Below are 14,430 nucleotides of genomic sequence, written 5' to 3'. Positions count from 1 at the left end.
AACAAAACTGCATTCATTTCTCAAGTTTTAGCTCAGACATTCAGCCCCTCTCCAGAATGTTCTCTGATTTTCCCAGCGAGGATTGATGTTCCTACACCCTCTTAGCAATGGGTCGGCTGTCCGCTCTGGCCCTGGGTTTCTTTTTCTTGCTTCCATATCTGCCTCCCTGACTAGACTCTGAGTGGTTCCATGAAACCACACCTTGTCATCTCTGTATCCCAGGTGCTGAATTTTGTAAATGAACTTTTAGAAAATAGGTAAATGCTGAATAAACACATTTATTGATCAGCAAAAGATCAATAAATGTTGAATCAAATTGGCCTTAGTTCTGCACCCACCATCTTGACAAGGCCAAGCAGGTCTTCATCTATGCCCAGATTTCTTGGCCATGTTGAACACATATGAAATCTAGGGGAGAGTTTCCTCCCATCACAAGGCAGAGCCTTTGGGGTCGCCCCCATCCTGGCAAACAGCGTACATAGATGTAGACCTGCTTGGCCTTGTCAAGATGGTGGGTGCAGAACTAAGGCCAATTTGATTCAACATTTATTGATCTTTTGCTGATCAACAAATTATTGGAGAAGGAAATGGCAGCCCACTCCAGTGTTCTTGCCTGGAGAATCCCAGGGACAGGGGAGCCTGGTAGGCTGCCGTCTATGGGGTCACACAGAGTCGGACACGACTGAAGTGACTTAGCAGTAGCAGTAGTTGTAATAATTAAAGTATCCATTTCATCATACATGCATATTCAAAACATTTCAAATTGCAAAATACGGATTAGTTTAGCAATAATGCTTTATTCATTAAAAATGTTTCATATAAAAAGTGTTTTCATAAAAGTGTTTTTTTCTCACTTCATAAAACAGTTTTCAAATGCTTGCCTTTCCAACATCAGTATTTCATCAAACTAAAGATGTTTTTTGAGTCTTCTGCCACCTTCGCTTCTGTTTAAGTTGTGTGAGATACAGTACTTTCTGAATCAATATATGACGCTGTCACTGGGAATTTTATCTCAGGCCACCAGTCCCCACTTACGTAACATGAGGACAGTTGGGTTTTTTAATGTCCTGGAAACATAAATTCACCACCTCTGCACCTTATTCATCGTGTTGCCCTTAAGGTATTGTACCCAGAGTCATCCAACACTTATAACTGTGAAATTGTGTCCAGAAGAATAATGACTAAATTTGAATTGACTTTTCTTTTACTGTTTTGGTCAGTTGACTTCTACGTGTATTATCCAAAATTAGTACATTGATTGAGGACATTTCAAGCCAACGTTCCATCCCAAATATGTTCAATATATTTGACAGAGCTCCCCCTACTTTGAGAGTTTCTGCAAGAACTCAAATATAGAGCAAATTCCTCTTTTCCAAGGAATCATTTTCTGGGGGAAAATATCCTCACCTCATATTTTGGTATACAGGGCATTTCCACCATATCTTTTCTCCCTTCCAGACAAGCAAGCACCACATTCCACCATGTGATGTCTCTCATGCCTTCTCCCCTTTCCATCCATACCAAGGTCACAGCCCTAGACCTGGCCCTTATTCACACTGGAGAGACTACAAAGGTCTTGGCAGACATTGCTAGTTGTCCTCCAATATTTTCCCCTCCTCTTTAGCAACAAAACCCTCCCTTATTCACTGAACATGTGTGGGAATTAAGACCAAATGCTCAGTCTTTTCCCTACCGGATGGCTATACATGGGTCGGAGGGATAGAAGTCAACGCTGCATGTACAACTTCAGAGAAGTGTCCTTAAAGGACAGGAGCTGAGGGCCGATTGTGGAGTGCTAGAAATGTTCTTTGGATTACTCAGCGCTGACTCATTAATGAAATTAATGATTACTCAATTAATGAAAAATAATCCAGCTACATCGCTGATTAGTGCACTTTCTTATATGTGTGCTTCAGTAAAATGTTTTCTTTAAAAACAGGTAATGCTAAGTTAGAATAGCAGTTACCTTTGGGGGAGGTGATAATTAATCAGGGGTACAAGGGAGGCTTCTGGGGTGCCGATCTGAGAGGCGGTCACATGAGAGTGTTCATTTTCAAAAGGTCCATTGAACTGCTCCCTTATGGTTGTTTTGCCTCGTTTTCTTTGTGCTTCTAAGTTTACTTGACAAATGAAGTGTGTGCAGTACTACTCCTGCCCGCCTTGCTCCCAGATCATTCCATGGACAAAGGGATTCAGGGAGAGATGTGAGCTGCAGCAGAGATTTTGGAGGAAGTTTAATGGGTGTTCTCTCTTGAATGGACTACTGTGTACACACGGGAAGGAGTGTTAATAAGAATAAAGCTGTACTGGTGGTCCTGACCTGGAACTCCTTAAGCCCTGGGATGTGCAAAATAATGTCCCTCCAAAGATGTCCATGTCCTAATCCCCAGAATTTGTGGATATCTTACATTACACAGCAAAAGGGAATTACGGTTGCTAATCAGCTGACTTTAAAAATGGGGAGCTACTGTATAGCAACTATATCTCAATTTAAAAAATAGAAGGAAAAAAAAAAAAAAAACAGGGAGAGTATCCTGAATTATCCAGGTGAGCCCAATGCAGTCGTCAAGGTCCTTAAAAACGTAAGAGGGAAGCAGCGTGAGGAGTACTCGGCCTGACGCTGCTGGCTTTGCAGATGGCACGAGGCAGTAGGCCAAGCAATGACGAGGGAGTCTAGAAGCTGGAAAAAGCAAGGAGATGCAGTCTTCCCTAAAGCCTCCCGAAGGAACGATAACACCCAGCAAGAGCTATTTCAGACCTGTGACTTCCAGAAACAGAAGATAAGAGACTTTTAAAAATTGAAATACAGTTAGTTTACCATGTTGTATCAGTTTCAAGTGATTAGCAGAGTGATTCAGTTATACATACATGTATATTTACACACACACACACGTATGTATATATATTCTCTTTCAGATTTTTCCATTATGTTGTCATGAAATATTGAGTATTGACCCCTGTGCTATACAGTAGATCCTTGGCATTCACCTAATTAATATTTAGTAGCGTGTGCGTTACTCCTAATTTACCTCTCCCCACTCACCCATTATCCCCTTTGGTAACCATAAGTTTATTTCCCGTCTCTGAATCTATGTCTGTTTTGTATCGTTTGTATCATGTTTTGAGATTCCACATAGAAGTGATATCATATGATATTTGTCCTCTGACTTCACTTAGTATGATAACCTCTAGGTCCATCCATGATGCTGAAATTGGCATTATTTCATTCTTTTTTACGGCTGAGTAATTCAGCTCGATATACCACATCTTCTTTATCCATTCACCTGCCAGTGGACATATAGGTTACATAAACTTGTTTTATGTCACTGAGTCTGTGGTAAATTACTACAGCATCAGTGGAAAACTCATACAGACCTTGTCTAGGGAATCTCAGAAAGGTGGTGGTATTCTCAGAGGAGATCTCGGGGGATGGGGGCATTCTTTATGTTTCACTGAAATGGAGAAGGAAAGGAATTAGAAAAATCAGAAAACACTGTTGATGGAGAAAAGGAGACCATTCTGAGGGGCCAGTGTTAAGGTTTGTCACGGAAAGGGAGAAACTGAAAGCAGCAACTTGAGAATTGCGTTTGAAGAAACCCAGGGCTTGCAAAAAATTTGACCCTTAGCCTTGACCCCTGTGGTCTTTAGCGTCTAATCTTTTAGACAAGTGAAAACAAACTCACCTAACTGGGAAGGTGCCGGGATACGCCCTAAACAGAAATGAGATAAAATCCTTTGATTGACATCATTTTCCCTAATAGTAACTGTTTATTAGAATAATGCCCCCAAAGATGTCTATGACCTAATCATCCCAGAATCTGTGAATATGTTGTTGCCTTTTGTGGCAAAAGTAGCCTGGATTATCCAAGTTGGCCCAAAGTAAGCACAAGGGTCTTTATAAGAGAGAGACTGGGGAGGGAGAGGAGGGGGAGAGAAGGGGGAAGGAAGGGGAGAACTGGAAGCTGCTATGCTTCAAAGATGGAACAAAAGTCCAGGAGCCAAGAAACACAGGCAGCTTTCAGAAGCCAGAAAAGGCAAGAGAACAGATTTCCCCCGGAGCCTCCAGAAAGAACACAGCCTTGCCGACACCTTGATGTTAGCCCAGTGAGACCCATTTCAGACTTCTGACCTGCAGAACTGAAGGACAATAAATCTGTGCTGCTCTAAGCACTAAGTTTGTAGTAATATGTTACAGCAGCAATAAGAAACTGGTACAGTAACCTGAAATAGCAGTGGGGTCTTCCAGTGGGGAGTGAGCCACGGCCCCCAGTGGTAAAGTTTTCTCTGACAAGACTCTTAAACGAACTTTTGAAAAATGATAGCTAGTTCCCCTGCTCAACCACTGCTTTTACGTGCAGAGAGTTTGGTATAAATCTTATTTTCAATCAGTTCACTCTGAGCATTATTACATACTACCCACTGGCAGATTAATTCACAGTTAATTAACTCATTTAACTGTTATGACACTATGACGCAGATGGCATCATCCCATTTGATGGATGACATAACTGAGGCTCAGATAACAATAATCATAGGTAATTAATATTGAGCACTGACTCTGAGCTAGGTATTACATGAAGCATTTTTATTTGTGTTAACTAATTTAATTCTCCCAACAGTCCTATTCCCATTTACAGATGAGGAAACTGAGGCAGGGAGTCTCAGTAACTTTTCACAATCCTTGCAAGTAATGAGTGGCAGGTCTGAGACTGGAACCTCAGTCTCTCAGGCGCCAAGATCAGCGTCACACCCCACAACCTCTCAGCACTGTCTGCATCATTACCACCAACAACCAAGGCCTCTGGGATGGAGCACAGACCTGCCCTTCTCTCTGAGTCCTCTTCAGGGTCCTGCCGGGTAAGGCAGCGGTGGCTGTCTGCCGAGCCACATGGCAGGTTCAAAGATGACCTCACGGCTGGAGCTCCAAGTGGCAACCAGTCCTTTGGAAGGGCCTCCCTGGCCCTGTTTACTAGCAACAGCGAGGATAGCCTCCAATCTCTCGTTGGCACTTCCGCACCCTCTTTTTCTGACCCTCCTGACTTATTCCTACGTTACAAACAGAGGAGCCCTCCAGAATTTCCCTAAAAACAGGGAGTCCCAGGAAAGGACTCTCTCAAACGCACATGCTAAAAACCTAAAAACCAGAGGCCGCTAGTCCTGTCCCAGTGAAAGCATCAGAGACTCCGGTGCCCTCGGCTGCTCTCAAACAGCGACTCAGCCCTGAGCCCCAGCATGTCCCCCTCACCACCCGCCCAGCCTCACGCCCAGTGCCCCTGCAGGCCAGCGTTGACCCTGGCGCTCCCTCACCGCCTGTCTCTGCCCCTCCTTCATTCCCCGCCCCCCACCCCTTGCCTCTCTTAGGCCCCCGCCAGAGCTGATTCTAGGAAAAATGGGGGATTTCTTTCTAGAACCTTCAATGATCCTCTTCTTCCTTCTCTATCTTTCAAGAAGCAACCTTCGGGGCTTCCCTGGTGGCTCAGTGGTAACGAATCTGCCTGCCGATGCAGGCAGCGCAGGTATGGGTTCGATCCCTGATCTGGGAAGATCCCGCATGTCGCGGAGCAAGGAAGCCCATGGGCCACAACTACTGAGCCTGGGCCCCAGAGCAAGGGAGCTGCAGCTACTGAAGCCCGCATGCCTAGATCCCACAGTCCACAAGAGAAGCCAGCAGTGAGAACTTCATGCACCACTGCTAGAGAGTAGGCCCTGCCCTCCCCAACTAGAAAAAGTCCTTGCATCTACAAAGACCCAGCACAGCCAAAAATAAATAAATTTCAAAAAGAAGAAGCAATCTTCAATTCCCTCTTCTTTAAGTCTTCAGCCTCATTTCAACTACCTCTTGCTGAACAGAGATACGTGGAGATGGTGGAGCTCAGAGCATGGCAGCCATCTGAGGGGATCTCCGAGGTGGACTCTGCACCTCTGGTCAGGGAGCTCCGGCCTCAGTGCCTCCAGGGGCCTGGAGACCCTGGATTTGTAGAGAAGAGCGGCCTGCCTGAATTCTATTGGCAGCAAAAGAACAACAAAAAAAGTTAGGGCAGATGGGGAAACAGAGGTGAAGAACCACAGATATCTATCTGCAGTCTCAACAGGGAATTTCAAGGAATCAAACTTTCAAGTTTGAAAGGAAACTTCCCAGACCATAAACTCATCTTGGAACAGCAATATGATTTTCTGAGGCTGTTCTGTTGGAAGCAGGCAGGGAGAACTGTGCAGGCGCACTCCTGAGTGCAAAATTCCAGTTTAATACATGTGGATCATCTGCCAGCCTCAGGTATCCACTCAGAGCCTAGCTTTCTGAGTTGGAGAGGAGGTGACTGTGTTCCTAGAAAGAAATGCCTTGCTCTTCTGGAGAATCAGGTCATGGAACTAGTCTTAAGATGCCTGGAACGGTTGTAAGCACTTGAATTTAATCCTCACCGCCCTGTAGGTATGATCATCCCATTAGACAGATGAAGAAAGTGAGGCACAGAGTAGTTGGGTAACTCTAAGGTTACCAACCTGTAAGCTCCGCTTACAGCCAGGGTCTGAACCTCAGCAGGCCAACCCAGAGTCTCTGGTCTTGACCATGCCCCCCACCCCCACCCGCCTGCAGCCTCTTGCTGATCTCTTGGCTGCCCCGCTGCTGGAAGCCAATTAAACGCACTTAGTGCAGACACGGCGCAGCTCCCTGATTTATGACGATCAGGAACTCGGTCAGTTGGGTTTGCTCAGGGCCCGGAGTGTGTTCCCCTGGAGCTATCTTCCTGTGAGTCTAGTCCCGAGACCTTAACGGGAGGGGTGGGGGGTTTCCCTCATTTTTTCTCTCCTCTCTCCTTACTCTCCTGGGGGTTTGTAGCAACGACCACAAATGCCCTCACCTTTCTTTCCTTTCCCCAGCACGTAAGGAAGCGGGAGCTTTAGCTCCATAGAAAACCAAGAACAAAATGCTGATGACACGGGCATGCAAAGACCAAGCCCGCCGAGGCGGGGAGTCGGAATCGATCCGCTCGCCAGCCGAACAGGATTCACCGCAGATCCACGCTCCTCAAGTCTGCCTTTCCCGGGGTTCAGTGGAGTCCGGATCCGGGCGTCCCCGCGGCGAGGCACAGCGCCCCCACGGGACCCCGGGGTGGCTGCTGCGCTGGGCGCCCGGCGACGCGGGCAGCGCGCGCGGAGCTCGCCCGGCCGCGGCGGCCCGACTGCCCCAGCCTGGGGTCCCGCAGCGCCGCCGTCCCTCTCGGGCTCTGCCTGCCCCGAGGGGTCGGGAGCCACGGGCCTGGGCAAGAGGTGGTGGTCTGGGGGCGCCTGGCGGCGGGGGCCGCGCGGAGCTGCGGAGGCCGGGCGCCAGCCTGGGGGCAGCGCCTGCGTGCGTGGGTGCCCAAGCCCTGCCTATCTGTTCGTCTGTCGGTCGGTAGGGGTCGGTCGGTCGTCCGCGCCTCGGGGCCGCGGGGCCAGGCAGGGGCCCCGGGGAGAGCGCGCCCTGCTCACCTGCAGCCGCCGCTGCCGCCGCCGCCGGCGCCTGGGAAGCGAGACAGGGGCGCAGCCGCCCGGGTCTTCCTCGCTGGCCTCGTCGCCGCTCCGAGAGCCACGGCTCTCCTCGGGGAGACCGCTCGTGGGAGCCGGGGAAGAAGCCCGAGGCGCTGCCGCTGTCTCCTCCTTGGCCGCTTCCTCCAAGTCCCATCCCAGAGCGCTCCCCTCGCTCGCTGGCTGCCGGGGCGGCTCGGGGCCAGCGCGGGCGGGCGGGCGGGCGCGGGAGGCGGCGCCGCGGAGGGTGGGGAGCCGGCCGGCGGGAGGAGGGGTGTCCTCTTTGGGGACGGGGCGGGCGCGGAGAGGGAGCGGCGGGAGGACCGCCCCACTCCGAAGGCAGCCCCGGGAACCGGGCGCCCTGGCCGCGCGTCCTGCCTGCTGCCACCTCGCTCTGCGCGAGCCCAGGGGAGGATCTGACTCCCGGGGTCGGGAGCCGCGGGCTCGGGAACAGCTAGGAGCTTTGGGGGCTTGGCGTGGGGGCTGGGGCGATGCGATGGAGAGGATCTTCTGGAGGAAGGCAGGCGTGATAGGGTCCCGGGTCCTGAACCGAGGGGCATGATCGGTCGTTCGACGATGACGATGAAGAAGAAAGTGGCGAGAATTGAGGTAATTGGTGACAAGTGCCAGGAGCTGCCCAGAGCACCGCTGCCAGTTCATATTAACAGAGCGTCCACTGGCCAGAGACCAGGCCTCCGGGTGGGGAGGAGAGTCAGGATGCCAGGAGGGAAGGGAAACAGGGTTCCCACCCTGAAGGAGCAGAGAAGGTCTGGTCCAGGACAGACTTTTGAAATTATGGGCAAAGATGTTTGCAGTTTGGTAAAGTGAGGGGAACATGACCTTAGAGGTCCCCTGGGGGATTTTGGAGGGATGCAGGAAACAGGGCTGGTCAGTGGCAGGGAAAGGGCCTGGCACTGCCAGCCTGCCAGCTCTCCCTGCTTCTGGCCAGCTGGGGTGAGTGGGGGTCTGTACAACAGACTAGTGTGTTAGTTGTCCCGACTCTTTGCGACCCCGTGGAATGTAGCCTCTCAGGCCCCTCTGTCCATGGAATTCTCCAGGCAAGCATACTGGAGTGGGTTGCCATTTCCTTCTCCAGGGGATCTGCCCAACCCAGGGATCGAACCTGGGTCTCCCTACTTGCAGGCAGTCTTTACAGTCTGAGCCATCAGGGAAGCCAACAGGCTAGGACATCTTCTAATAATCACGCCAAAATTATAACCCCAAACCATTAACCCAGCCACTCAGTTCAGGTTTTAACAAGCTATGGGGGGGAGGCAGTAGAATTAACGAGTTTCGAAATGTCTGGTGCCAGCGTCTGATCATTTAAGCACTCTTAGCTGCCTGACACTGAACCATCACTCTTATTTGATGATTTGGTTTCTGGAATATGAATAAAAAAAACATGTACAAAAGTGATTCCTCAGGAAAGCTTCAGATGGGTAATTAAAATTCTAGCCATAAGGCAAGGGGTCAACATACTCAAGCCATCAAGGCAGCTCAGTGGTGTCATGAAGCCAAGAAAGAATACTGGATTCCTGTTCCCTTACCCTGTACCTTAGGCACACTGGGCACTCTTGGCTGCCTGCACTGATCAGAAATAGTTTCTTTGTATGTCTTTGGGAGGAGGTAGGTGGAGGTCGGAAAGCAGAGGAAAGCCTTCAGGAAATGTTTGGTCTCTGAAGTCTTGGATCCCACAAATGAAAATTTCTTCCTAAGTCTGAGCCAGTGAAAATCCCTTAGGAGCTGGGGAAGTTGAGTTACAGTTTATGGAAACTTACAGTTTAAATGCATTGCCTTATTCCAAGACACCAGTATGATCCAGTAATTTACCAGGAAAACAATAGCAATTCCGAAATCCTTCCAAATGTTAACGAATTGTAATTTAGTAAAAGACTTCTGTGATTCTGGTGTATGCCAACTAAGATGGATGTTTTGCCCCAGGGAGTTCTATCAGAATTCTCCAGAAGAAGTCTCTGTACAAAGTATGTCTAGGGCCAAGTCAAATCGGTCAGTGAGCTGTTCTACCTTGTGAAATGATCTTCAGGTCTGCCAGAAAAAGGAAAAAAAAAAAAAAAGGAGAAGCAAAAGTGAGTTCAGTATCCTGAAATATCGTCAGAATAAAACAATGGCATTCATTTCCCAGTTACCTTTGGGGGTGAATGCAATTTGATAATAATAAAGGCTGCTAGGCAAAGTCCAAACTTGCCTTTTCTACCAAAGGCTCTACTACTGGCTTAGTGTAGAGAACCTTATTCATAAAAAGTATGGGGCTATGATTCTAGTTCTTACCTGGGCACTCACACAAGCAGACAAGAACGGTGGTGTGTAGGATCTCAGGTCTCTTGAGTTAGTTAGAATCTGTAACTGTTGAAATGACTTACCCCTTGATAGCTATACTGGGTTCAACTCACTTCTCTGTCTCCGGCAGGGGGGTCTATTGTGGAGTAAGGATGGGGGTGGGAGGGCAGTCGTTTGACCCAGACCTCACGTTCATGAAGAGCCTCAAATACAGACTTTGCCCGTTTCATTGGTTCCTTGTAAAGAGTAGAACTTTTTGTTCTGTGTTGCATTAGAATCCTTCCTAGAGGGCAGATTAAAATGAGACTACCAAACAGAAGAGGACCAGCATATAAGCAAAACAAAGAGCAGACAGGTTGGCTCACAGAACTCGAAGCCTAAAATAAATCTTGTACTGATTTTTTTTTTCCTTATTGATAATAGAAACATCGCTTTTGTTGACAAGGTAGAGCCATACCAGGCAAGCTCTGCAGAACACCAAGAGGAACCTAGAGCTGCGAGGTTGCCTCACTCGCCCTGTGTTTCTCTAAGAGACTGCTGATGGGTGTGTGTGCTCAGCTGTGTCGAACTCTTTGCGACCCCATGGACTGTAGCACGCCAGGCTCCTCTGTCCATGCAGTCTACCCGAATGCTGGAGTGCTTTGCCAATCCCTCCTCCAACAGACGACGTTTTGTCAGAACTCTCCACTATGACACATCCGTCTTGGGTGGTCCTGCATGGCATGGCTCATAGCTTCATTGAGTTATGCAAGCCCCTTTGCCACGACAAAGCTCGGATCCATGAAGGGGCCTGATGTGTGAGTCCCATGTGAACTGTTGGAGCTCGTCCCCATCCCGCTCAAGTAGAAGGGCAGGGCGTCTCACCTGGGAGAGGAGCCTTCCCTCCTTTGGGCCACCTGCCAACTGGTCAGAGCAGGAGAGAAGGGAGAGAGCGAAGCACTGCAGACGCAGTGGCTGGGTTTCCACTCCAGCCTTGGGAGAGGCACCCTCACACCTGGCGGGGCGGCGGGGGTAGGGGGAGCGCTTCCTTCCAGATGCCCCTCAACGTGGACAGCAGGTTCCATGTCAGAGGGTCCCCTTGAGGACAGGCTGGCTAATTGCACCATCACCCCAAGTGAAATGATTTCTAAATAAACATATCCCACCTTGGAAAGCGGACTCCAGTGTGTTGCTGTGACCTTGAACTTGGACCAGGGGTTCCGGAAGGCAGGGACCAGGCCCTCTTTAGCTTGTTTACCATCTTCCCTAGGCCATGCTGTGGAAGAGACTGGGCTGCTATGGCTTTAACTTGGAATTTAGAGTAGTCTTTTGTGAAATCGGGCTGATAAGGCTGCTTATCAAAAATGAGATAGGAAGATGGACTGGGGAGCCTTAAAACTAGGGCAAGATCAAGTGGAAATCTGACTTGTGTTCTTGGATATTGACAAGGCTGAAATGTTGCCCATCTCCCTGGAGACTAGTTTCCACTTTTGAAGTGGAGGATGGACCTGCTGTGCGTGGAAGCATCGCTCAGCAACACAGATTGCTGCCTCTTTCCTCCTGAAGCCCAGGAATTGGCACAAAGCAGTCTGCTGTTAGAAGCCAATAACCTCGTGTCTGTGACACTCAGCTAACTGCCTTCTCACCTTTTGCCACTGCTGAGTCTCTGTCTGCATTGGTTGCCTGGTGTTAAATCAGACTGCAGGAGACTTGGGCAATTGGTCTCTGTATCTGTCCTATAAAATCCTCTAGCATGCTGGCAGAACTCAATAAACTCAAGAATAACAAAAATATCAGAAGTCAGAACTTTTCTACGTTCTGTCTTGCTGGAGAAAATAACTGGGACACAGTTATTACCGGCGTCCAACAGAAGGGGAAACACTGCAGATGGTCCAGTGGAAAGAATAAGGAATAAGGCAGTGAACTCCTGAGAGCCACAATAAATCATATGATGGAGAAAAATAAGATGTAATGCAATAAAGTGAACAATTTTTTTGTTGGTAGAGCACACTCTGAAAAGAAGCAATGGAAATGTCTTGTCTCATTTAAAGCAAGAATTGACAAAGCAATTTCCAAGTACAGAAAGTGCCAGAACATTACTGGCTACACGAACACTATCTGTGAACAAAAAGATGCTGAAAAGAAGATGCAATAACCAAAGTGTGAAAGAACTGAAATTTTCTTTTAGTTAAAGCAAAAGTTCTAAGACAGCTCAGCATCCTGGCCAGGCCTAATGAGAGGGCACGGACCAACAATGCTTCACCACTAACTCCAGACTATCACGGAGCAAAGAATATGTCAGAAAAATTTCTGAAAATCAGTCAGTGTACTACACCACAGCAACAGAATAAAAGACCAAAACCACATGATCTCAGTAGATGCTGGGAAAGTATTTGATAGAACTCAACACTCCTTCATGATAGAAACACCCAACAAACTAGAAGTATAAAGAGACTTCTTTGATCTAGTAAAGAACATCTGCAAAAAATCCACAACTAACATACTGAAAGTTTTTCCTCTGGGATCAGGAACAAGACAAGGACATGCTCTCTCACCACTTCTGTTCAGCACTGGACTACATGTTCTAGCCAAGCCAAGAGAATGCAATAAAAGGTACCCAGCCTGGAAGGAAAAAAGTAAGACTATATTTGCAGGAGACATGATCTGGTAGGTGGTGGTGGCTTAGTTGCTCAGTTGTGTCTGACTCTTTTGTGACTTCACTCATTGTGGCCCACCAGGCTCCTCTGTCCATGGAATTCTCCAGGCAAGAATACTGGAGCGGGTTGCCATTTCCTCTCCAGGGGCTCTTCCCAACCCAGGAACTGAACCTGTGTCTCCTGCATTGGTGGGTGGATTCTTTACCAATGAGCCACCAGGGAAGCCCAATCTGGTAGGTAGAACTCCAAAAGAATCTACTAAAAAAGTATTAGAGCTAAGGAAGTAGTTCAGCAAGGTTTCAGGATACAAGATCAATAGACAAAAATCAATTATATTTCTATACAGTCTGAAAATGAAATGAAAACAATTCCATTGAAAATAGCATCAAAAAGAATAAGTCACTTAGAAAAGGATTTAACAAAAGAAGTGCAAAACCTATACTCTGAAAATTACAAAATATTGTTGAAAGAAATGAAAGGATATTAAACAAATGGGAAGACATCCCATATTCATAGATTGAAAGGTTTGGTATTGTTTAGATGGAATACTCCCTTAACTGATCTAGAGAATCAACACAATCCTTATCAAAAATCCCAGCTGGTTTCTTTACAGAAATTAATGAGCTGATGCCAAAGTTCATATGGAAATTCAAGGGACCCAGAGTCGCCAAAATAATCTTGAAAGAGAACAAAGTAGGAGCGTCCGCAATCCCTAATTTCAAAACTCACTTCAAAGCTGCAGTAATCAAAGTAACACAGTACTTGCATAAAACAGACATAAAATCGACTGAACTAGAATTGAGAGTTTAAAAATCAGCCTTCACATTCACAGGTCATTGATTTTCGACAAAGGTGCCAAGACCATTTAATGGGGCAAAGAATTTCAGCTGGTGCTGGAACAACTGGATAGACACATGGATAAGAATTAACTTGGACCCTGACCTCATACCACATACAAATATTAATTCAAAGTGGATCAAAGACGTAATAGCTAAAGCTATTAACCTCTTGGAAGAAAACACTGAAGTAAATCCTCATGACTTTGTATTAGGCAATGGTTTCTTGGATATGACTTTGAAAGCACAAATGACAGAAGGAAAATAGTTAAATTGGTGTTGATCAGAATTAAAAATTTTGTACCTTAATGGACACTGTCAAGAAAAGACTGGGGGAAACTTTTTGAAAAGAATGAGGGAAATTTTTTGTTAATCATAGACTGATAAGAGACTTGTATATAGAATATTAAAGGACTTTAATTAAATTCAACAACTTAAATTAAGAAATAGACAAGGTTTCTGAATAAACATTTCTACAAAGAAGATATTCAGATAACCAATAAGCAAGTGAAAAGATGCTTAACAATATTTGCCATCACAGAAATGCAAATGAAAACCACAAGAGACATCAAAAGAAAACAAACGACCCAATCAAAAAACGGGTGAAAGACCTAAATAGACATTTCTCCAAAGATGACATAAAAGTGAAAGTGAAGTCTCTCAGTCGTATCCGACTCTTTGCGACCCGTGGACTGTAGCCCACCAAGCTCCTCCATCCATGGGATTCTCCAGGCAAGAATACTGGAGTGGGTTGCCATTTCCTTCTCCAATGATGACATACAGATGGCCAAAAAGCACATGAAAAGATGCTCAACATCATTAATTACTAGAGAAATACAAATCAAAACTACAATGAAGTGTCACCTCACACTAGTCAGAATGAAAGCGAAAGCGAAAGTCACTTAGTCGTGTCCGACTCTTTGTGACCCCATGGAATAGTCCATGGAATTCTCCAAGACAGAATACTGGAGTAGGTAGCTATTCCCTTCTCCGGGGGATCGTTCCAACCCAGGGATCGAACCCAGGTCTCCAGCATTGCAGGTGGATTCTGTACCAGCTGAGGCACCAGGGGACCACTGGATTGCCAGAGAAGCCCCTAGATTTGTTTTCATCAGTCAGAATGGCCATCATCAAAAAATCCACAACCAATAAAT

General features: G+C 47.1%; 1 protein-coding gene and 1 long non-coding RNA gene across 8 annotated transcripts in view; one reads left to right on the top strand and one right to left on the bottom strand.

Annotated features, from left to right (window-relative positions):
• MATN2 (matrilin 2) overlaps positions 1–7,715 on the bottom strand; it is a 169,488-nt gene extending 161,773 nt beyond the window's left edge. For all 7 annotated transcript variants that reach the window (XM_018058266.1, XM_018058268.1, XM_018058270.1 and 4 more), the window contains exon 1: positions 7,471–7,715. The gene's annotated coding sequence lies outside the window, so the exon portion shown is untranslated. The remainder of the gene's footprint in view (positions 1–7,470) is intronic.
• On the top strand, positions 7,789–10,960 carry LOC106502851. The gene is made up of 2 exons (XR_001296506.2): positions 7,789–8,115; positions 10,228–10,960. It is a non-coding gene; the product is annotated as an uncharacterized LOC106502851 (long non-coding RNA).

Source organism: Capra hircus, chromosome 14 (assembly GCF_001704415.2).
Source record: "Capra hircus breed San Clemente chromosome 14, ASM170441v1, whole genome shotgun sequence".
NCBI classification, from domain to species: domain Eukaryota; kingdom Metazoa; phylum Chordata; class Mammalia; order Artiodactyla; family Bovidae; genus Capra; species Capra hircus.
Note: the sequence above shows the minus strand (reverse complement) of the source record. Positions and strands in the feature narration are given on the sequence as shown.